The sequence below is a fragment of the Pagrus major genome, chromosome 5 (genome assembly GCF_040436345.1).
Source record: "Pagrus major chromosome 5, Pma_NU_1.0".
Lineage (NCBI taxonomy): Eukaryota > Metazoa > Chordata > Actinopteri > Spariformes > Sparidae > Pagrus > Pagrus major.
Window position 1 is genome coordinate 10,959,842 of NC_133219.1, and position 24,548 is coordinate 10,984,389.

At 42.1% G+C, this 24,548-nt stretch overlaps 1 protein-coding gene across 2 annotated transcripts in view; it reads left to right on the top strand.

Annotated features, from left to right (window-relative positions):
• Positions 1 to 24,548, top strand: part of arb2a (ARB2 cotranscriptional regulator A) — a 152,604-nt gene that overhangs the window by 106,470 nt on the left and 21,586 nt on the right. The gene's annotated exons all lie outside the window — the stretch shown is intronic.

Consider the following 24,548-nt stretch of genomic DNA (forward strand, 5'->3'; position numbering starts at 1 on the left):
ACACGCAGTAATTACATTAGAACTCAATATCTACTTACTGCATGATCTTAGATTGCTTTCAGTTTCCAAATACAATGATTGTTTAAAGAATTTGACTTGATTAATTTCAAGACCATTAGACAATAGAGTAGTGGTACACTAGTTGTGGGTCAGTGTTAGCTTATGCAAGTTTTTATTCTAAGGTCAAAGGTTAAATTTGTGTTGCATTGTGAGTACTTTAGTTGGTAGCTGTAGTTGGGAGTACTGATAAAATGGTCACACCCACAGATGTTGTAATAGTTAAAGTTGCAATATGTAAGAACTGGCCACCGGCCAAATTCATACTCCAAACAAACAGGGTTTGCATATTACCAGAGTCATGGCTTACAGGTGCCGTTAGCTAGTTAGCCCAGTTAGCTCAAATAGCTCAATCATCTTGCAGTCATATTAGCTCTGCCACCAGCAGTGGGAGCAATGGGGGCAGCGAGGATTGCTGGTGGGGAGCGGCAATTTTTCCATGTTTTAAATGAAAATACTGGTTTAAGTAGAAACTTGAGTGGTTATTTTCACAGTCATGAATATACTGAAACAATCAATGATATGTTCATTAACTGTAGCCATAAAAAGGGAGAAAAAGCAAAGCAAATTAAGTTTAGTTGGTTTTATTAGACACTATATCAGTGGTCATAGCTCAGAGTAGGGTGGATACAATATGCCAGTGTGAGACCATCACAAAGGATGTGCCAGTGCAAGTAAGGGAAATTATTTTATAGCAAAAATCTGTACAAATGACAGATGTGCAAAATTCAAATACACTCCGCCAATGTTTTTTCTTACCCCTGTACATGTGCTCAGCAGTGTAAATGTGAAGATTATCAGGGTTCAGCCAGTGCAATGTGCTGTGTAAGTTGACAGTATTCTTGTTTGTGTGTATGTGTTCACATGCCCGTGGGTGTTGGGTAGATTGGAGGTCTTAGCAGGGCTGATTGTGAAGGATCATTGTCAGAGAAACTGAGTAACTAAAGCAGTGGCAGATTATTTTGAAGCACAGATACACACAGAAATAGAGGCTGTCTGACACACAAGCTAAAGAAATGTGGCGTTTGATTTAGTTTCTATTTTTGTCTTCTTTGTCGCGCCCTCTTTCTTTTTCATCATCTACTCTTGCTCCTATATTCATTAATCCTTTCCTGCGGTGTTTGGCTTCCTGTCCCTGTGCCCTCTCTGTGGTTGTTTGGCCTTGATGATGTCACGGCCATCATGAGAATGTGTCCTTAATGTAGGATTAGGGATGAAAGCTGTAATCCTCGACATGACCGTTGATAAGAGATGATGATTGCAGTGTTGTTTGAAGAGTGGCACACATACAGGCATGCAAGCACAAGCACAAGCACAAGCACACACACACACAGCCACACAAAGTCCAGCCTTAAAGAGGAAGTAGCCTATCTGTCATGAGTGTAAATGCACCTGTTTTTACTATATGTGTAAGCATTGATTGTTACATGTATGCACACGTGCAAACACAGTTGCACACACACATCCCTGCCTCATCACTCATTTCCATCGTCTGTCTGAAGGTCCTGCTTTGTGATTTCATTCCCTTCAAAGCCCCTCAGTGATATCATGGTGAATGCATAGGTCATCTTACACATGCTCCACATGTCAGTGAATACATCTCTACCACTGCTATCACATCTCGGCCACTAAAACACCATGTTCCACATGGAGCTGTGTGGGTGGGTGGCCTTAACATCTACCAGTGAATCAGCTCCTTGAAATGTCATCTAGCCTTCAATACAAAACTCCTACTGTATTTCATGTCCAAATGTCAGTTTTTTACCTTGATGTTTTATGTCTCCTCTCAGTGACTGCTGTCGGTCAAAAGACAGCAACCTCTGAGCCAAGATATCGAGGTCTTCTTTTTGAAACTGTTGGCATGCCTGACATTGTCCTAACACAGACCTGTTTGACACAGTGTCTATCTGTATGTATGCACTATTGACTCGTGCTCTATTGACTTTTGCTACTTTAACCGTGCTGAATAGATTGTCTCTGGCCTGTTAACAGAGCTGCCAACTCTGCTTGTCTCTGGTCTTTTGGTGGCAGCTTCTGATGTCAAAGGTTGCCTCAGTCGTCTTTGTGTCCTTGGCAGCCTGGCAGGTTCACAGGCAGCAGCCATTGTGGTGAGAGTCGCAGCAGAGCAGCAGAGGTGACGAGGTTGAGAGAAGGTTGAGGGAAGGCTGTCAGGGCATCGTGGCCCGGCACTTCAATCAACACACATACAGCTCCCAACAGTCACCTCTTCTGCCACCATGGCTGCTGTTGTCTGGGTTGCCATGGTTAGAGTATGTGTGTGTGTGTGTGTGTGTGTGTGTGTGTGTGTGTGTGTGGGTGTGGGTGATCAGGATTGACCATAAGAGTCTCAGCAACACAGAACAGACTGGTGAATCCTTGTTGCCATGCATGCACACATAGACACATGCACATATGCAGACATACACATCACAGTGTGAACCACCACTCTAGTGTGGAGCCAGACTGAGTCGGGCCCGGGGCGACTCGGCTGCTGTGGAGAATGGCATGTGATCAGACACACACACACTACAGTGTCTGAAGGCTAACAAAGTATTGGATGTGTGCTTAAATATGGGCACTGAGACTGGTCAGGCATTATGACGGAGGATCGGGTTGAAGGACGAGTCTTGCTGTTCTGTTTTTATCTCTCTCCTTACTCTTCTTCTGTTTCTGACTTTCTCTATACATCCTCCTTTTCCCCTCCTCCGCCTGCGTTCTGCCTCCCTGTGTGGTGCAGTGATGATATGATGATTGTGTTTTCCATGCTGGTAGACTCTTGGCAGAAGGAGGTAGGGAGAAGTGGAGGCAGAGCTTGTCTGTTATTCCTAATCATCTGTGAAGCAACGCCGGTATACCAGCATGGCAATCTGACGGGGCTGGAAGGACCCAAAGAGGGAGGGAGAATAACGCAAAGCGGGGGTGTCCGCTAACGTCTCCATTTCTTGTTTTAAATGCGATAAAACCTGGACCCATTCCCTTCGCATTTGACTGGCTAGCTGCCCTCCCTTTCATTTTTTTTCTATTTTTTTGTCTCAATCTTTCTTCCTTTCACTCCATCTTTTTTTTCCGTCTTGCAAAAGGAATTTGTTCCACCAAGAAGGTCATTGCTCTGGCGTTTGGCAGTGGCCTGGCACACTAGCAGAATTTTATCAGTTAGGAGCACGCCGAACACAGGCTCAATATGCAGATAAAGTGGAACCAATCTCCTGCTGGAAAAGCTCCCTTTGTTTGTGTGTGTGTGTGTGTGTGTGTGTGTGTGTGTGTGTGTGTGCGTGTGCGTGTGCGTGCGTGTGTGTGTAGTTTCTATTGGCTGACAGAAAAAAGTTGGGGAGTGGGGTGCTGGTTAAGTGGGGTTGCTGAGGCCTTCCCAAGATGTGATCATTCCAAATGTACAATGCTGTTTAGATGCCAGGGCGAAGTATAAACACAACATTAGAGACAATGAAGAGATAGTGGGGAATAAAATGGAGGAAAAATCCAGTCATATCATGATTTTCTTGGAATGTCCTCCTCTGTTTTTGCTGCTTGATTTATTGACTTTTTTCCTGTTAAGATGGATGATCTGTTGTTTGATCAGTAAAGATGCTATTTCAAAGGTGGGAAAAACGCCCTTTGCTAATACACAGACAAACATAAGCACACACACATGTACACACGAGTTCCTCTTGGGTGATTACTCATTGTCCAAGCTGATTATTAATTACAAAGGGAGAGCTCTCTGAAGGTAAACACTGATTAATGGCTAACAAAAGTAAGTTAATGTCTTACCTGTACTTTAATTACCATCCCTGCTCTGTTACAAGCATCCCAACACAAGGCTGTAATTAACCCTAATGGACTGCAGAAAGAGACTCACTTTCATTTTCTTTCACAACATAAGTACGCTACTGTATGTAATTTTTTTTTATGCGCCCAACTTTCTTGCTTCCCCACTATGCTCTGTATAATTAAAAGTGAGGATTTTGCTGAAAGGATTTCTTGATTTTTCTATCTTGAATGAAAATAGCAGGGAGTTGGCTGGAAAAGTGATGCAATATTGTTACAGAAATGAGAAATAATTCCTGTGCAATGACATGAGAGGTCACTCTGCCTTTCTTCTTCACCTAAGGCTCATACTTCTGTGGCTCAGTGTTATTAATGTACCAAGATACCACAGACACAAAAGAGTGCCTGAGAATAAAAGCAGACAGGCTGATACAAAGCGCACACACGCACACACACATATTTTCATTCTCTTATTGCCAGTGAGTTTTGTCCTGCTGTAGGTTTGACTTGACTACGCATAACCCTCACCTCCCTGATCTACGCACTGCTGACCATGAAACAGCTCTAGCTGTCTGCACCTCTTCAACACACACACACACGTCTGATTGATGTTTGTGTGACTTAACTCTTTAAGAGGAAACCCAGGCCCATTCAAATTAACCTCACCCAACCACTGTTTTTTCAGCTTGGTAAGGTGGAAGTCTGCTGCCTCGATGGAAGAACACACAAAATTCTATATGTGTTTGTGCCTGTGTTTTCACATTTGTGTTTTCTTAGCCTGACCGGCACAAGTTGTGTTGGTGTTGCAGGATATAGACATGTAAACTCTGCTGAACCAGACTCTAACCCCTGACCTGGATTCACTGAGGTTGCATCAAGTCTATTGTCTGGGTCGCATTTGTGACAAACCATATCATCACAATGTGGAAAATGCTGACTGCTGATGTCTGAGATTGGTGTGTCTGTCAGAAATTTGTGAAAGAAAAGAAAAAGTGCCGATTTGTGAGATAGAATCACCTTTTGATTTGATTTGTAATTATATGTTGATATCAAATGACCTATGTTCAAAATACCAAATTATAATAGATTTCTTTAACTTAAGGACTGATTCAAGAGTACTCTTTGTGATGTTTCTATGCACTTATAGTTCCTTTTGATACCCAACTATCAAACAATGAGAATCTCTGATAGTTTGTTTTTCTTTAGTGCATGGAAAATCTTTACTGGGTGGTGATTGGCTGGTTGCAACAGTTAAACCAGAGGCAACAGTGGTGGGGTCATATTGAAAGGCATGGAGTTGAAAAAAAGAAGACAAGTTTTGTCAGAAATCAGGTGGTCAGAGTGGAAAGAATGGGAGACTACTATATATCAGAGCTTTGCAGAGATCTTGTTATGTATTCCCTTTTATCCTTCGTATGGATTTCTGTGATTTGGGTTATAGAGACTCTGAAGGGGAAGGTTTAGTTGTTGAGGCTTTGTGGCATGAAATTTCTTGGAGAAGTAAATCTTCAGCAGCATGTCTGTATTTTCTGTAAGAACAAAACAAACTTTCTTGACCTTGGTATAGAAATGGTACAAAAACAAATTGACTGATTTTACAATGACCAGCTGGACATTATTGGAGATCTCAGCCAGGTGTTTTCTCAATGGATGCTCTGATTTTCTGTTACCCTGAGAGACAATAAGAGAGACCATGTTCCATGTTAGAGATGGAAAATAACTTGCACAGTTAATTCACTCATTCAGAATCACAAAAACTGGAAACTGCAAACTGAAGGTTAAGGCAGACTGAGATCTGTTGGGCTGTGGATTATAGTCTGTAAACTTGCTTAACAGATTTGAAACTGTTTTGACAGGCTAACACACATTTTTACCATTAAAAAGCCCTGTCATCTGAGTGTTTGGAGTCAAAAAAATGCCTGGAATCTCTATCATGTTCTCAGTACATTGATTATACATGTGCTAAATAAGAAAAACATGCACAGCTGGTGTTAAGATGGAAGAGACTTTGCTGTTTGTATTTATGTTCTCAATTCTGTTTTATGTGGCATTAAAAATTAGATTTGGATCATTCATGGTATGTTACAGCTGAGGAAAAGGGAGCTTGTTTGTTAACTGTGTTTAGATTCAACAAGTGAAAATGAAGCTTATGCATTGTACCTGCACAGACAGAGACCTTCAGAAATTTGCCTCCTCTGGTTTAGCCAATAAGCATGGACCTGGTAATTCCTATAAATGGCTAGATCACCCTAACTTGGCATCCAAGGGCAGGTCCTTACAACATCCCAACCTGAGAAGCGTAGGAGGTTAAACCCCACTGACCTACCAGTAGGTGATTCGTTACAAGCTCATGCTGTGCAGTCAAACATTGTTTCAATCCACAAGAAACTAGACCTTGGTGGAGATCCCACACATCCAAAGTTACTAAATATGCCTGACTGAATGTTGTGGAAATGTATAAAAATAAAGCACAAGACATAAAAGATCACCGTCTTTAGGGCAAGTTCTCATGGTAGCTCAGGAAGAATAAGACAGAATATGACTAAACCTGTCTGAAGGTGATGCCACTCATCTTTTAGCGATCCACTTCTTGACTAGAGTGCCAAGGTATCAATTGCTGGGAACAAGAATGGGCAAACATATAGGATCTGTTATATGGTGGAGCACCTGTCAAATAGAACTCAAAGAGTGCCAGGCTCTTTTGTGAAAATATGGATTGCAATGTATTTAACTCTCAGCTGCCTTGGCTGAAGTCCTTGGCTCATTATCAAGAGTCTGTTGAGATAAACAGAGGATATGAGCAACGGAGAGTGTTGACTTGACAGAATATCTTCCCTCTTAGCTATTTTCTTTTACTTTTGTTCGACTCTCTGACATTTGATTTGGAGGGAATTGAAAGTTTGCAAGAGTAGATGAAGTTTTTTGTCAGGACAGCTAAAAGAGAATAAATAGCTTATGATTTGTCAACTTAAAGGTTCCTCGGCTAAATTTAACTCGGCTCTGAATAAAAAGATGTGAATGTGACTTTTTGTTAAGTAGAACACATTTGGATGCAGCATTTCACCTTGAATAAAGAATGACATTGAAGCTTAAGATTGAGTTTAATTGCTGATGTTTTTTCTTTATCTATGACTTTTTTCAATTTGCTTTGTTTATTTTGCCCTTGAATGATGATCTGCCTTAATATTTGCTAGTGCTGTTTCCTCATATATGCTCTGGCCACCTGTTACTGGATTGATTAAATGAAACGGTGTCTCTGGAGTCCTGAGTGGCAGAATCTGACTATTCGTTGGCTGTTGGCATTGTATGAAATCCTGTCAGCATGGTGTATAAGAATGGCTGTCAGATCATTATGGAGGCTCGCTCTACTTTGGATCATCTTGCCATTTTGTGAGCATTTGCTCACATGATGGCAAGTTAAGAAAAAAACTTTTCCTCCGCTCTCTCTCTCCCCTCGTCTGGGATTAGGATCATACATTAATACAATGATGTCTCCACTTGCCTAGCTTTTTAGATACTTCTAAAGACAGGCACACTAAAAAAACACAAGAAATCTTATCAGACCCACCTACTTTTTGGTAATTTTGACAACAATCCTTTTTTAGTTTGTAACTTCCATTTTTGTTCATTTGGCCTGTTAAACTTGCTTTAACTGGCCAGATGTAACCAACCTTGATGGATTCCTCCACCAAAAATAAATTTAGTGTCGTAGACGCAGAAGTGCCCCCAGTCCATTGTCAGGAACCACTATTGTTCCTTGTTGACAGGGCAATCTGTTCCATCATGTATGTTGCCGTCTCTCAGGGATATTTCCTCTGGATCAAAGACTCGACCACTTTGATTCAGTTTTAAAGGACTCTACATGTTTATTGATCTATTCCAGCGCTTTGCTTTCTGTCAGACATTTATCTTCACCCAGATCAGAATCAAAGATATGCCGACATAGTCGATAGACAAGCCCTTGCTACAGGTCCCAGACGAGGGTGTTACCTATTGTTTGTCTTAATTGACAAACAGGAGGAAATGAAGTTGATCAATATGTTAAGCTAATAATTGTACAATCTTGTCAAAGTTAAAAACGATATCATTCTTGAGCAATGACGTGCATTTCTTGGAATGTTGTCTTAGCTTATCTTTGCAACTGATCTGAGTTATGTGAAGAAAATGCTTTGATTATTTATTTAAGATAATGTTATTTTTATTAGTAGCAGCATTCACATAATGGTTATAGTGTTTTTTAATAGATTAGTTGTAGTATAGAAAGTTGTAAAGTATTTGAGAGCTATGTATTTAATTTCCAACAGCCTTTCAAATACAAAATTGATGTAATTTGACAACAGTGACATTTACACAAAAAAAAATTGAATCTCGGTAGTGTGATAAGATCATAACTGTCATGGTCTGTGATGACTCACAAACAACTTAAAAACTTAATTGTTAAATTTAGTTAAAACTGGTTTATTTTCCACTGGAAAATATCAAAGCCTTGAGCAAAACAAAAATACAGGTTTGTAGATGTTGATGCTGTTGGCTCTCTGATGTATTTACTGCTGGGCATAGATATTTTAGGCATGCATGAAGGATGCTGACAAGATGTGAAGTGTGATTTAGAATCACATCTCATATGCAGAGCACTATTGCTTTAACAGTTTAGGCTATTGCGATTATGCTAACTAGAAGCGTGTCTGGAAAGCCCAGTCTGTGGTCTTCAGTTCACCCCTGCACTAGGTAAACTCCATCCAGGAGGGAGGCATTTTTATCCTCTCCTCTTTCCGCATACTCTACCCATCATCCCGAGGAAAAGAAGAAAGGGGAGAGACAAAAAGGGAAAGAGCCTGGCATGCATAAATGAAAGTTCAACAAGGTTCAATGAAACACTTATACAATTTGCTGCAATATAGTGGGGTTTTATAATCTCATTATCATCTTAGTGCCAGATTTGCCCATGAGGGCCGTTCTGTATTCACTCTTATTAGCTCCTCAGATTTGTCCATTTGTCCTTCTGCTACCCGCCTCGCAGCCAATCACTGGGACAGGATCTCTAATAAATACCCCCCTCCTTCTTGTTTTATCTCCACTTTTATTTTTTCTCTTGCCATACCTCCTACTGCTGTATTTATGTTTTGTGTGTGTGTGTGTGTGTGTGTGTGTGTGTGTGTGTGTGTGTGTGTGTGTGTGCGTGTGCGTGTGTGTGTGCTTTTACTTGCTATGGGGCAAACACCAAGCTTTTTAGTCTGCAGTCTGCTAATAACTATATACTTCCTTCTATAGATATTATTTCCCTTAAAGACATATGTATCTACAGCATACAGCATGTATGTCATTATATTGCCCATGCTTTGAATTGGATCCTACTCATTGACATAAGGACATACTTTTTCACCCGCATTAAAAACAGTAAGGTTCAGATGCAGGGGGAACTGTATAACGATTTGAGAAACAACTTTTACTGCACATATTCTAAACATTGTGACCATTTCTTCATATGATATGTTTTAAATTTCAATCTGTGTACCTTTCAAAGGAATTGCATCAATACAGTTGCATAGTGCACTGTATTTGTGTACTGGTGTTTGTGTTTTTTTAATCATCTTTCATGTTCAAGGCCAGGCTCTTTCCTCTCTAAGCATGCAGGGTCAGATGGGGGAGCTAACGTACAGCAGAGCCGGCCACGGGCTGCTTTCGAATCCCCAAGCCTCTGAGCTGCTGTGGATAGTGTCCATCCCTGGTCATTTAGAGGGCATCCCAAGATTAGTGCTTCACGGACATGGATCTCATTTGCCCATATGGCCTCTTCTCATTGACTCGATATAGGCTCTAATCCGCCCAGCCTTTGCCCCTGACCTCGACATGTGGCAAACCACTTAGAAAAAAAAGAACACAGAAACCGCGTATATACCACATTTGATGGCTGTGGAGTCGACAGGATCGGAGTGTAAGGATGTGGATGAAAATGGTGGCCAGTTTATTCTTGATCTTCAGGGGTCATATGGGATTGTAGCTACTTCTCCTGAATTTGTGTTGTCATTAAGTTAAAAATACCAAAACAACGTGCTGGTTTTTTTTGTGGCTTTAGACTGGTTTAAGATGCATTCCCTGGTGTGGAATTAATCCAATAAGCCTCAGTGGGGCACAGCAAATCGTGACCAGTGGTAGCATTATGACTCTTAGCAATCACCCTCATCCAGTAGTCTCCCAGTATCACCGTGCCCTCATTAACAGGCCATAAGTTGCCATGCAACAAGTGTTGGAGTGATGTTATCCATGTAGTAACAACTCTCTGATGCTACTTATCATCATTATTGGTGTTGACCTTGTCTGCGAGAAGATGAGAGGAATAGAAAGACCTCATACCTCAGTAGCACCACATTTATTTGAAAACATATTCCATTAATTGATGCATGCATTACTTCTGAAAACGTGGTCCTATTTTAGACAAGATATTGGCAGTGTTTTGGCAGTAAACGTACTGTTTACTCACAGGTTCTGCCACTGCCACTAGGTGAAGTTTGTTGATGGGACAAAGGAGATTAGAGCAGGGAGAGGTTAATCTTTTGATTAATCGTATGAGCGTGCCACCAGTTCACACTGCCACATGATAAAAGAGTAGCTAATTCTAAGCTAGGGTTAAGAACATGAATGTGACTGTATAATGTATCTTAATATGATAATGAAGGAAGAGCAACTCAAGTACTGATGGATGCAAGTTTTTTGTCATATTTATAAATATTTCTTCAGAATAGTTTTATTTACTGCAAGCATTACAGTTTCACAGTTAAAGCTGGTGTTTTATCACTAGACCAACTACTTATTTTGGTTTGTATTCCCCTCAAACGGGTCAGATGGAGTTTAGCTGCCAACTTATCTTAATTCACCTACAGTGGTGAACAATTTGTAAATGACTCTAAATACAGACGTGGTAATTATGTTGTGGTGCAAACAGAATCCAGTTGCACCTCACTTTTAATTAGATTGTGTGAATGTGGCTCCCTAGAAGTACGTATTAAACATAATTAGGTGCAAGTTAGACTTTTTGTTATTCTACTGATCTTTTATTGTGCTTTGTTGAGCTTTTTATACTCTTCTTTTTAAATGGAGACTGTTATTGTTATGGGTTCAAGAGGCCAGTTCATAAGGTTTAGCTGTTAATTAATACACACACACACATACACACACATGTGCTGAATGCACAGCTACTAGATTGCAGAACCCACGCTGAGATCCAACATCTGCAGAACCCAGTCAATTTGATATGTCACTATGTTTTTTGTGAGCACACTAAGTGTGTGAGAGCGAAGGGTTTTGATGTTTCTTCTGTTAGTTTAAACTCGCTGCTCCTGTTTAGCTAAACCTTTTTGATATATTGTGGCAGCAGTTTTACCCCCTCTCTTCTCTTCTGCACAATTAGGTTATAATTAAATGCACATTTAATGTGATTGTTATGAAATAAAAAAAGAACAAACATAGAAGCTGTGAGAATATATTTGGAATGCACATAATTGCCAAAGAGATGATTAGAAAATGAAGGGAAAAAAATCATCCTTGAAAGTCCTTGAGTCATAATCAGCCTCAAATTATAATGTTTATTTGTCTTTTTTTGCTGAGAAAAGAAAATTACATCTTATTTATATAATTATGTAAACAAAAGTGATGGTAGATTCCACAACCAGCCAGGTTTTGAGTATGCAGCACTGACCTTGGATCCTCCCCTGTGCTCTGTGTTGACAGATAAAAACTTTATTAACCAGCCATCTCCAGGACAGGAGACAAACCGCCCGTGAAACCGATGTGCGCTAGTATTAGAGAAATGTGGCAATTAGAGGATGATATTTTTTCCAGTGAAAGCACCGAAGAGTAGAACGGGGTAATAAACACAGCTTGTTTGTAGCCTAGGAAGCAGCAATTATAAAGTGCTTGGAGAGTTGTTGTGCTTATTGTGCCCGGGAGTAATGAGATAGGCTGCGCTGATCCCTCACTGATGCTATGGCTCCTAATCCTCAACCCTCTGTTCCTGCTCCTCTTGTTTATCCACCAACATCCTCTGACCGTCGCTGGCCTGTCACTGCTCTGGGCAGAACCAGGTGACCTTTGACCTGCGTGTCAGCTGACTTTTCAGCTCTGAAAATGGTCTGGCACTGAGCAACAGTGTCATAAAGTGTAGCATAGAATGTTTTCCTCAGTCTGCAACTAAGTGGGTTTGTTTTACCACCAAAACGATCCCTTTGTAAACAGTTGCCTTGATTTTTAAATGGTTTAATTTCAAATGTTAGTCACACTTGTCTTACTCTCCATTTTCCCAATGTGATTTTGTTTTAAGTGGTTTCTCAAATTGAGATGAGGCCAATGAAACACATCTTGATCTTGTTACATGGTGCAAATATTCTGTCTTTTTCATTATAGTCTGGAGTCTTGTCCACTGGCATTGTCATATCATTTCTATTTATATCTTTTTTTCACTTTATGTCTGTCCTTTCAGACTTGAGTTAATTCCCCTGAGGGCCCCTGTCAACTGTGACAGGTCATGTTGAGAGGTGTGGTTTTGTGGTGTCAGCCTTTATACTTGGTTGAAGATATATGTGCATGCTATTCTGAACCTACAGATACTCACCTACACTTGTGCGTACATCCTCCCAAGAAGAAGAATGCTGTGTATACGAGCATGTTATCTGGGTGACCTAGAGACAGACTGGTTATCACCTCTGTGAGCCTCTCAGGGCTAAACTACAGCGCCAGCGGAAAATCACCACTCCCGTCTTCCCTCCTGCCTCTGCTTCATCCGTGTGTTGGTCAGCCAGTATGTCGGCCTACTGCAGGGCTCACCTCCTATCTAATCAACATGGACAGGCCACTTGGCCACATGCACACACACACATACTGCAAGCATGCTCACAGATTCGAATGCACATGGACATGCTCAGAGATAGCCTTACACATGTAGACACGGTTAGTGATACAACCCCAAAGACACACGCACACACCACACACATGCTGCACCCACATGCTGATAATCACAGACAAACTCACATTGATTTGGGTCTGCTCTGGGTTCCCAGATATGACTAGCTGCTGCAGTAGCCCAGAGGGCACAGAAGAGGTTCTAAGGCCAAGTGGTAGACATGCAGATCAGGTAGTAGAGGGCGCCACAAGGTTGGACAGGGGGGCCTTAGGGCATAGTGGAAATAAATTGGGTCTCCTGACTCTGGTGGAGTGTCTCCTTACCCATCCTTGAGCCAAAGTCACCTGACCGCTGTGTGGTTCTGGCTCTGCTTCCAATCACCTCCACCCTACCTTGTCCCAAAAGAATCCCAAGCCAAAGAGGAGACAGTTTGTCGTTGAGATGTTAATGGGTGGGGTCAGTAGATTCCAAATCCATCTTTGGCGCCATTTTAATCCCCTTTTGTTTGGCTTATGAAATGCTTTTTTTCTTTAAGAGTGCATGCCAGCTGACCTTCTGATGTTACATAGTGCAGCTCCCCTTTGCCCTCTGAACAACATGTGGCCAGATAACAAAACCCTAAACAAAAGACGTAGATTGCCAGAGCAGAAGAAAGGTGGGGGCTCGCACTTTGTGTCTAAAACACTTCATGAGAGCTAAGTAAGGTTGGCACCAGCTGTTGGAGCAGAGTCGAGGAGAATCCAGGGGATGTGAATTGCATTTGGCACCAGACGGCTATCAGGCAGTAATTAGTATAGCTAACATCCCAGATGAAGGAGTCAAGTCTAGGTCAGTGTAAAAAACTTCAAGGGTCTTATCGGGTAAGGGTTGGAGGCCAAGCCATGCCCCCTCCCCTGCCTGAATATAAGCTCATGCCGTGCCTGCTCAGATTTGCTGAAATCTGTATTGACCTTTCACCTTGAGGTGTCGCAGCCAGTCACATGTCAGGCTGGCTCCTGTGGACCACGCTGGATGTGTTCATATTAGATTGTCTCAGTAGTTCCTACTCAAGACCTGCCCAACCCGGTCCAGAGATTTAATCTTACACACGATGAGGCTTTTGACATAGATGTTACCTTACAGCTTAAACCCATGCTTGGCATTCCTGCCCTTCTCTGGCCCCAGGATCAACCTTTTTCTGTCACAGACAGGCCCTTGAACCAATCAACAGAGAAATGAACACATGTATGGATGAACGGATTGATGAGAGAGAAATGTTTTGTGGTTTAATTCTGGAAATCGAATTGTAATCTCTTTCATATATGGCGAGGTTGGTGTGAATATTCTGCACGTGTGCATGGATGGTTATGGGGTCATTCTGCATTCATTCCTGGTTCCTTAAAAGACCTTTAATCCTCTAATGCAACCATAATCTCTTTTAATACATTCAATATTAGTTGACAAATCACATGATAATAAAGTGATATGAAAATGTTTCTTTCGAATGACAGGGTACACCAAGGATTTAACCCGAGGGTCTAATCGTAGCTGACACACAGTATTTATTATGTTGGCCATGTCATAAGGTTTATGTCCAATGTGGGCCTGTAACCTTCACACAGCAGGGGCTAAAAGCTCTAAAATCCACGGCACTAACCCTTTGGAAACATAAACACGGACTTTAGTTTATCTTGAAATAAAACCTCCTACAAACAATGTCTTGTTCTTCTTATAACATAAACAGTGGTGATACATATAAGCTATAAATTACAATGCAAAATGCATGTATGTACATGGATGTTTTATATTTCATAAATTGTAATCAAGGATTTCTGTGTGTATCAAATATTTTCCTCTGAATGACTTCAGTCTCTGAGGAGTTTAGATAAACAAGGTTTGAACTACATGAACTTTGGTGCATTTCATTTATCCGGTGTGCTATTTGTGGTGCTTTTCATCTCTTGAATCCTGGCCTAGTTTCTGTATCTTTTTTTCTGAAAACATCAGCTAAGCTTTGGTGCACAAACTAGACAGCCATTAGATCACTGCACTGTAGGTCTGACCTCTGACCAGCTAAGCCCCTGCCCCACCCTCTAGTAAACCCCTCACCCCAGCCCGCCCCATGCCCTGCCCCATCCCTGTCCAATCTTGGAAATGATATTATGGTGTTTGGATCATCCTCCTTGTCTTCCTCCATACTGTAATCCTATTTGCTCTGTCATGTGTTGGTGTTCACAGATGGTGTGTGTGTGTGTGTGTGTGTGTGTGTGTGTGTGTGTGTGTGTGTGTGTGTGTGTGTGTGTGTGTGTGTGTGTGTGTGTCTGAGTGTGTGTGTGTGTGTGTGGAGGTGGTATGACACCCAGCTCACTCACAGCTGTTTGGGCTAGTTCACTGGCCCATTGTCTCTCCCACACATCCCAGAGAGGGTGGTCCTGCATGAGCACACACTCAGGGCCATAACCACCCAATCACCTAGAGGGGTGTTGAAATATAAATAAGTGTAATATTTTGGGCAACATCGCTATCAGAAATTTAAAGTTCACCCCCTCCTTCACCATCCCCGCGCTTGCCGTAATGAACATGTTAAGCTGAATGACAGAATGAGTGCGAAATGGGGTAGGGGGATGTAGTATGGGGGAGTCGGGGGGGCAGGTGGAGTGGGGTTGTGGGGCGGGAGGCGGTGAGTTCTCACTCATTGTTGGGTAAAAAGAGAGAGAGAAAGCGCTGCAGGGTGAGAGGTCCTTGGCAGTGCTCCAATATCTGGCGTCTCGGCGTCCACATTTAGTTCCAGCTGAGTGCCCACAGTGGGCATGGCCGCACTGCCTTCACTCTGACCTCTCGACCGAGGACCACTGCTTGCCTGTTTCCACCACCCCTTTTGATTTATCCCTTTCTTCTCCTTTTAGCCCCCCTCCTCCTCCTTTGTATTTTGGAAATGGCTTCTTAACAGCCAAAACAGAGATATTTCGGAATTGATTTGTCAAAGCAATGGGATAGGTTTGTGATCAGACAACCAGTGGGATGCTTTTGGGGCTTTGTTTTTTTTAAATACAGTGCAACCTATCATTCACCTTTTGATCAAAACGAAAATCTTAAAACAGTATTTTTTTTTCTGATGTTCAAAAAAAACTACAGGTGGGATTTTCTAATTAGTTTGTTTCTGTCAAATATCCGAATAGACTTGTTTTGTGCTTTCATGTGAGTGGTAATGGGGGTTTTCCTTGTTAGACACTGTTGCGTACCATTTGTCTGGTAACTGATGTTTAAAAAGGAAATCATTGAGGATATACTGACATGTATGTAAAAAATGTCAGCAAAATCACAATGTTTTCATGAGTTTTTATTGATCCTGGTTTCAATGTTTTTCTCACAACACAAAGATGGAAATTTTCAACAAAATCTTACAGAAAAAAATGTTTGATTTTACAATGAATCACAAATTTTGTGCAAAAAAGTTGTGAACTTTTTTATTTTATGAATAGCTATAATCACTGGTCTCAACTTAGAAGAGCAGGGAGTGCAGGGTCTTCTTGTTTGACCTCCTTCCCCTACCCTTAAGGACTTTCTCTCAAGTTGGTGCCCTTGACACTGACCCAGAGAATGTTAGTGTTGGAGCAATAACACTGTCAAGTGTTGTAGTCTGTTGGGAAGGAAAGGACTTTCATTGACAAGACAGACCTCTGCCTGACAACAGTTACTCTGTCCTTTTCCTCACTTCTATACTGCTATCTATTGTTTTAAGGCACATATTCAAGTCCCTCCTCTCTCTACTTCCCTTTTTTCTAAGTGTTTTAATTTTACTCTCTGTGATAAGATTATTTTAAATTTTCGATTCATTTCCACTTTTAAATTTTTAGTTAAAAGCTTCACGGCTTTCATCGCCAAGATCGGAGTGTGTGTGTGTTTCTTTACCTGGTATTATTTGCTTTTGGAAAAAAAACTTTTTTATAAAAAGCTTTTTATTTGAATGGAAAACTTGGTATGTATGTAAGTATGTACTGTAAATGTAATGCATTTGTTCAACAATTATTTTCAATATTAACCTTTAATGTGTAGTTCTAAAATAGCAAACATATTGCTGAAATCCCATCAGAACAAACTTTATTTTACCTGATAATTTGCTGAATTAATCATCAGTTTTGGAATTAAGTTAGACGGGGAAGGTCTCGTTTTTCTACTATTACTACTGCATCTAGTTTTGGAAATGTCACACAAGTTTATGTCATACTGAAGCAATGGCAAGAAAATGGTAAATTCGGGCAACTTCTATTTTAAGAATTTTCCCTGCAAAATTTTAAATTGCGAATAAAACTAAAATAGTGGCTGGATCTGTTGAAATAATATAAATCAAAAAGTACTTTCAGTTGTTTCATAAATACAAATGCTATTATTTAGAGGGCATATCAAAGCCTATTTTTTTCTTGTTTCAAACAAAATCCATAATTTTAATTTCAAAAAGTTTGTTTCTGCTTCTGCAGCTCGCCTGCCTGTTGTGCTGCCGTGCAGACGTTGAACGAGATAGGCACCGGGCCAAACCGGGAAGGGTCGATAGCTGTTATATGGGCAAATGCTTGCAGACAAGCAGATTTTGGGAGGCCTAATGAATTGCACCTGTATTGATCTCCATGGGAAATGCTTATATGATACAGGAATAATTTAGAGAAAAACACCCTGGGTTGGAGGGGATGGAGGAGGTGGAGGTAAGGTTGTCGGCAATGGGAGGGGGGGTGGACGTGTTTGTGCAGACTTTGTCAGGATGCAGATAGTGGGATCAAGATTGGGTATTGACGAGATAGGGGGCCGGGTGACTGAGCCACAGAGGCTTGAAATAAACTGTCGGAGGCACACGGCCAGTCATTATAGTGAAGCCGCCTGGCCCTGCTCAACCTTGAGCCAGTCGATAAGCTATTATAACCATGCAAATTGTGGCCAAATCAGAGACCTGACATATTGGTATTATATTCCTGTGCAGCCACTGGGTTATGCATCATTATTGGGAGCCAGCAACAATACGCATTATGCTCCCTTGTTGTTCACTGTGTAGACTCATAAAGGGAAAACACTGCCCCAGACAGTAAGACAATAATGTGTGTGTGTGTGTGTGTGTGTGTGTTTCGAGGGCATTGAATTTTTTTGTGGGGGGGCACAAATTGAGCACCCTGATAAGTTTTTACATGCCAAGCTCATGTGCCATTTCTGTTTCAGATTTTTTTATTTAATTTGACTCCACCCCCCTCGTTGTGTCTCTCTGTTTCTCCTCTTCCAGCGGGACGGCAGCCTGCCAGGTCATTTACTCTCAGTGACAGTGTGATGCATCCTCAGGGCCAGAGTTTGGATGATGTAATTTGGACTAAAGGCTGTGTAAACACTGCTCTGACCTTGGTTTTAGATTTGTCAATAGGGCTGGGTTGGAGAACAGAGAAGAGGATTGTGTGGGATTGAGAGCAACGTGCCCTGGCTGTGATAGCTGGAAGTCTCTAGCTGACTGACTGATATGATAACCCGATATACCTCGGCTTTACCTCTGACCCAAGCTACACTCCTTAAACAATCCTCCTGCTCGCTCTCGTTGTCAAAGCTCTCCGCTCACCTCTGCTCCACTCCTTTCTCTTTGGTGTTGGTCCACTTGGTTTCTCTTGAACACTCGTTATTGCCCTCTCGCCGCGTTCTCTCTACGCTTCTCTTTTCTCCTCTCCGACCCTGTTTCTTTCTTCTTTGATCGCAGTATTTCTGCCTTTCTCTCCTCAGCTTGTCCACTGTCTGCCCTCATCTTCTCTACCATGGTGCTTTACTCTGTTTCTGCTGTCATCTATCCTATGCTGTTCTTCATGAGCTCCAGAGGTCAACACAAGTAAACACTGGCCGACAGCCCAGACTACACAAAGCTATTGATCTGGTTTGCTGAGAGAGGTGATGGGTCTGCTCGTGGGTCTCCAGGAGGGTTATGACCTCCAGGTCTAGACTACACCATCCTGGGTCCTTGGGTTGGGGGAGGTTAGGAAAAATCGAGTATCAGGCCAACAACAGTCAGTCAATGTCGATCCACTGAGAATGCCTGAGGTGCAACAGGACTGCAGGTGTACGGCTTCATAATTTCATAAAGGACAGAGTAAACGACAGAAGAGTTTGAGGCACTGGAGCTGTGAGATCGTACAGACAAACCCCCCAGTTTTATTCAATGTAGAAACTCTCTCTGCACCTCATGATTTTAACATTATTGTGATATGATTTTTCACAATAAAACAAATCAAGAACTGCAATATCACACCTGTTACTGTGCTTTGTTAAAGCTTTTAAACCCAAATTATCATTCTAAGCATGCTCAAAGACATCCACATAGCATAGATAGTGTGAAGCAACTGCATATACTTTTCTAAGACGTACTTTTTGTCTGGATTAGACTAGGATATAATTTAATTCATATTGCATTGAGAATATTATATCTTTTTTTTCTTATTAAATCTTAAATATTTGTTTACAAATAAAAGTCTGACATATATTTTTGATTGTAGCAAACTTAGTTTACATGTTAGTTTAGTTTATTTAGTCTATTCATGCAGTTTGTGCAATGGGCTAACAAAACAATATACAGTACATCCGCCTCTTATTGCACCGCCAATTAGTACTCAGCGTCTGTGTCTCAGTGAATCTCTTAGGTTTGTCCTGCTGACTACAATAGTGTGAAATTTCTCTAAAACTACTGAAACACTTCATTTGTCTGGTTCCCACAAGCACATGAGCTGTGTGTTTATCTCTCTGTCTTTCTCTCTATTTTCTCTTCCTTATCCAGTCTTTTCACTCAGGCTTCAATGCGCTGGCCCAACAGCTGCCCTGAGACCTCTCTCTCTTTCTTTGCTGTCAGTGCCTTATTCCAGATGTTTTGGATCTGGATCTCCATCCTCCAGGAGATTCAGCATCTTCTCTTGTCTCTGTACCTTGTGTGCATGTTGCCCTCGTGTCTCTCTCTTTGTGTGCTCGCTTCCTGTCTCCTGTCTATGTGAACGAGCTTTGCCTCCTCTATGTTTGTGAAGTCCGTCCTCTTTCCAGGTCAGCTCAAGTCCTGTCTGTTTTGTGGCACCTGGAATTTGCTTGACGTCCTCCCAGATCCAAATTTTCAAATATGACAGACCTGACAGATCTATTATTTTAGCATTTTGATTTTACATTCTGTAATTTTACTATGTCCGTTCTGTACACAACATCTATTGCACGTCTGTCAAGCCTTGGAAGAGGGATCCCTCCTCTGATAATCTCCCTTTTTTTCCACATTTTTTCTGGTTTCTTCCATTTTTCTTTTTTTCTTATCTAGATTGAAGGTCTAAGGATAGAGGGTGCTTTATGCTGCACAGATTTTAAAGCCCCTTCAGGCAAATTAGTGGTATTTGGCTTTATAGATAAAAATTGACTTGACTTGACATTGTCGATGCATGTATGTTGAAAAGTTTCGAAGCCCACAGAAATGAGAATTAAGTCAATATATAATTAGGAATATATTATGACGAGGATGGTCACAAGCCTTTGAGATAGCAAACTGGCTATCGGAGGCTGAAGAATGACTAGTGGTGTTACGGTGGAGTAGGAGGCTGCCTTTCTGCATCCTTTCTATGACCCTGACCTTTCAGTTAAGGAAGTGTGAATTCTTCACTGGATTCACTGTACCATGTGACCCATAGCTTTCTCTGTTTTGAGCCTGCACACACGCACATACGCATACACATTCTTTACACAGCCTTGAACCACCTGTTTTCTCTCAGTTAGAGCAGCAGGAGCCAGTGTCAATGTGTTCACTAACACCATGAAAACCTTCCGGTGACATTGTCAGAAAATGTGTCTGTTGTCTTTGAGTCTTCAAAATGCGCAGTCCTATTTATTTATCCTATGTATATGGGCAGAAGTCAGTTGTCGGGGCCACTCAGTAACCATTCGGGGTAGACGCCTGTTCAACAACTCAGGGCAGTGCAGCTGATGTTTGAGAATACACAAATTTGTTCCACCAAGTTCTGCGTGCAATGGCTCGCAGATGGGCAGCGATTAATCAGAGAGGTAACTGTGAAGTAGTTTGCAATTAGACTGGAAAGCTCTGAGGCATGCTAATTGAATCAGAAAATTAGCGACAGCTCTGTAGCGAGCTGTAATAGGCTAGCTGCCGCTTGCAGCAGGTGCTAGCCCACTCAGCTGTGGAACAAGGTATTTAAGTCACATTAGCAGCAGTAAAAATATTCCTTGATATGGAACAGTTAGATTTTCTGCTCGTTTTCACTGCCCATGTCACCAGGAAGAGCCAAACAGAAAGGCAGTCGGCTCAGCTAGTTTGTGGCAAGAACACAGTTGCCATCACCTTGAGTAAGGAACAGATGTGTTGAAAGATACGTGAAGACATTTTAATAATATATGAGTAAAGATAAGCTTGATGGAGATCAAATGTAAAAGACTTAATTGTTTGCACGCTCTTATTACAGACATTGGTCTGTTTTTTAGCTCTCTCAATTGTTTCGCTTTCTGCTCCTTCGCTGCTCCTCTTCATACTCCTCAACTACACTCCCCTCCTCTGCTACCACCCCCTCTTCCTCCTTCCTCTGTCCTCCCCAGGGCTCATGTTTGCTGACATCTTTCTCTGACACAACATGAAAAAGTGTTGGGAAATTAAAAATTGATCACTTTTGAGGATGGGGTTGCCATCTCTCCTGCTCGTTGGCTACGGGAAGCAGAGAGAGAGCGCGCGCGAGAGAGAGGGCGTCGCTTTTGTGGGAAGGCTGTGCAAGCAAAAGTTCTTTCAGGGTTTCCGTGGAGTCAGAGTTAGGAAAGGGAGTGAGGGAGCGGAGAAGCGAGGCAGAGAGAGATGTGCAAAGGACGAGGGAGTGATGTAGAGGTAGAGAATTCCCCAGGCAGACAGTGTTGTGCCTCGTAGTTCTGGCTTTAAAGCATGCTGCGTGCCACACATACAGTAGGAGCAGAGGCCACGACAAAGAAGAGGGGATGGTGTGTGTGTGTGTGTGTGTGTGTGAGGATGTTTGTGTGTGTGTGTGTACACTTCAGGCAGACAGCATCCTCTTTTCTGCCTGTTGAGCCCCCCAGTCCTCCTCAACATTCTGATCCTGCCTTGGCTCTGCTAACTCTGATATCTTCATCAGACATGCCTGCATGCAAACACACAAGCTCACTCACACACACGCTCACACACACACACACACACACACACACACACACACACACACACACACACAGATTCATTATCCCCACAAGCACAAAATGCATATATGCATGCTTAGACAAATACACAATCATACAGACATGCATACATACAAGCTAATGCACACACACATCTGTTTATGTCTCTCTCACACACACACTCGCAGACGCACACAAATATAACATTTGCACATTTTCAGCTGTGTAGGATCATGCTCGTGAGGATGATTGTGCCGTCTGTATACACTAAGTGTATTGATTAGTGTGTTTTTGTGTGTGTTCATATGTCCGGGTGTCTGTGCTCTGCCTGAAATGAGAGAGGATGGAATGAGGTCTTAGGTTGATGAGAAGCCGTTCGCTATAAACCAATGTCATGCATTGATTTTCCTGGTAATGAGTTCCTAGAATGTAGACATGCACAGAGGCGTTGAAAGGCGTACGCATACGGTACACACACATATGGCTCATATGTCTCAAGCACTCCTCTTCATGGACGCATATGTAAAAGAGAGATAATGAGAACGTGCGTCATCAATTGGTTATAAAAATAGAATGCATTGCAGAAAGGTTTGTGTTCGACATTCGTCAGCATGTTGTCAGAACACCTTGTAAACAGTCATAACTGTTCGAATTATAAAATCAGTTAATTTCACTGCATTGTTTCATCAAAGAGAAAGCATCTTTACAATGATTGTGATTGTTTTTGCTGACCATGGCACTTTCTAAAGCTAATTAATAACCCTCTCCCAAACCCAACTATGGCAGGCACTTCCAATTCTTGTTAATATTTGCTGAAGTGGCTCATGCACTTTCATTGCAAATCGTGCTCTGGCACAAATCCGAACTCTGTACTGTTCACCCCTCCAAAATTAGTCAGGAGAGCTTCGCTTTCTTAAAGACTCTTTCTTTATCTCCACACCCCTCTCTCTTTTCCTCGCTCCCCTGCTGAGAGGATAAGGGCACTCCCACTCTTAGTCAACTGTGGAGCATTTACACTGAGGTAACTGTAAGGTTAGCTTGATCAGCTTTTAGTTAGGAAACTTTGGCACCTGCTGTGGAATAGGCCCTCAGGCACTTTGGCTTACTACACCGAAACTTTTACTTTCAGTGTTTACCTCAACTTCGCGGTCGTTCTACATATGACTCTCCAACCTTTTTTAAAAAAGAGAGTCACATCATGTGGTTTTCTTCACTTTGATGCTCTGAAGATAATTTCCTCTGGCATAGGTCATGTGGTTCTTTAGGAATCTAATCAACTTGCTATTACTATTCCAGCAATCATTATGCTTTAGCGTGAAGAGAAATTCCTCCAAGCATGTTCCCTCCCTATACAGCTGCAATTCAGTCAGCTCCGCTCCCGGCAGCATATTCCAACACCAGCTTGTTAAACAATTTCAAATCTCAACGCCAACTCTAGCCTATTCATACAGTTACCCCCCCTCTAAGCCCTCCCTCCATCCTTCCATCCCTCCCTCTGTCCTTCCTCTGATCCCATTTCACAGTGGAACCATCAGGAGCTTATCCCAATCTCAGCCTTGGCCGGGGGCCCAAAGCAGTGCATGGCCCGCCTGAACTCAGCTGTGAACTCTCAACCTTTCCCTCAGCACCCTTCCCTCTCTAGTTTGCTGGCTCCCCCTTTACCCAGACTCCATCTCTGCCTATTTTAGGAGGGCTTTGGATGAGGGCCTCCATATGCAGTGGACGCTCTTATGCACAGTTTACAGGGCACGTCTAAACACACTCAGGGTGTCGAGTAGAGCTCAACAATAACATAAACTCTCTGCTATTATCCAGACAGCAGCCAGCACACCAACCAGCCACCCGGCTAGGCAGCCAGCCAGCCAGTCAGCTAGCTAGCCAGGGAGTCACACTGCTGCACGCTGTCAGTCAAATAACTATCATGGTAGTCACCTAACCTATCGGCCAGCCAGCCATCATGAACGTTACAAAACTGGGCTAACTAAGACAGCTTGGAAAATGTGTCCCCGGAGCAGAAAAGGCGATTGGGTTAATGTCTCTTTTCTCACTTCGTTTTTAAAACCACTAAGTATGTCAACTGGCACTGGCTAGTGGCTAATGACGGAAGTCCTAGCCAAAAAACTGTAAGGCTCTGTTTTAGTCATCATAGGCACTAACCCGCAGCTTTACACTCAACAAGACCTCTGCTTTCTATGTTGCCCCCTCGGCTTGCTTTCTATTCCTCACGCCCCCTTTTAGCCAGTGTATTTCCGAGTATCAGGAGTTACAATAATGAGATTGAGGTTTAAAACAACTGAGCTTAGTCCATGGTAGTGTGTGCCACTGGTTATGTTAGTCTGGCCTCCATTGCCTTCATCCTGCTTATTCTGTGCTGACATTTAAAGGTCATAAGAGGGTTAGGATAGAGGCACTTGTCCAAGTATGTACAGTGAAAAGGTCCTTAAAAGTAATAGTTGTTCATCTAATTGTTAAAAGTCAAAGCTAGAACTTGGGACTTAATGTATGAAGTCGTATTAACTTTGATCTGATGAGGATGGAAATGCAATTTCTTTAAATAATAATTAAAAAGACAGGAAGTTAGCATTCTCAGTGCGCTGGGCATGGACAGTTATACATGAAAGGTTTTTCCTCTGTAGAGTTATGCTGCTACATGAATTATAGCCATGGTTGCGACCACATGGGC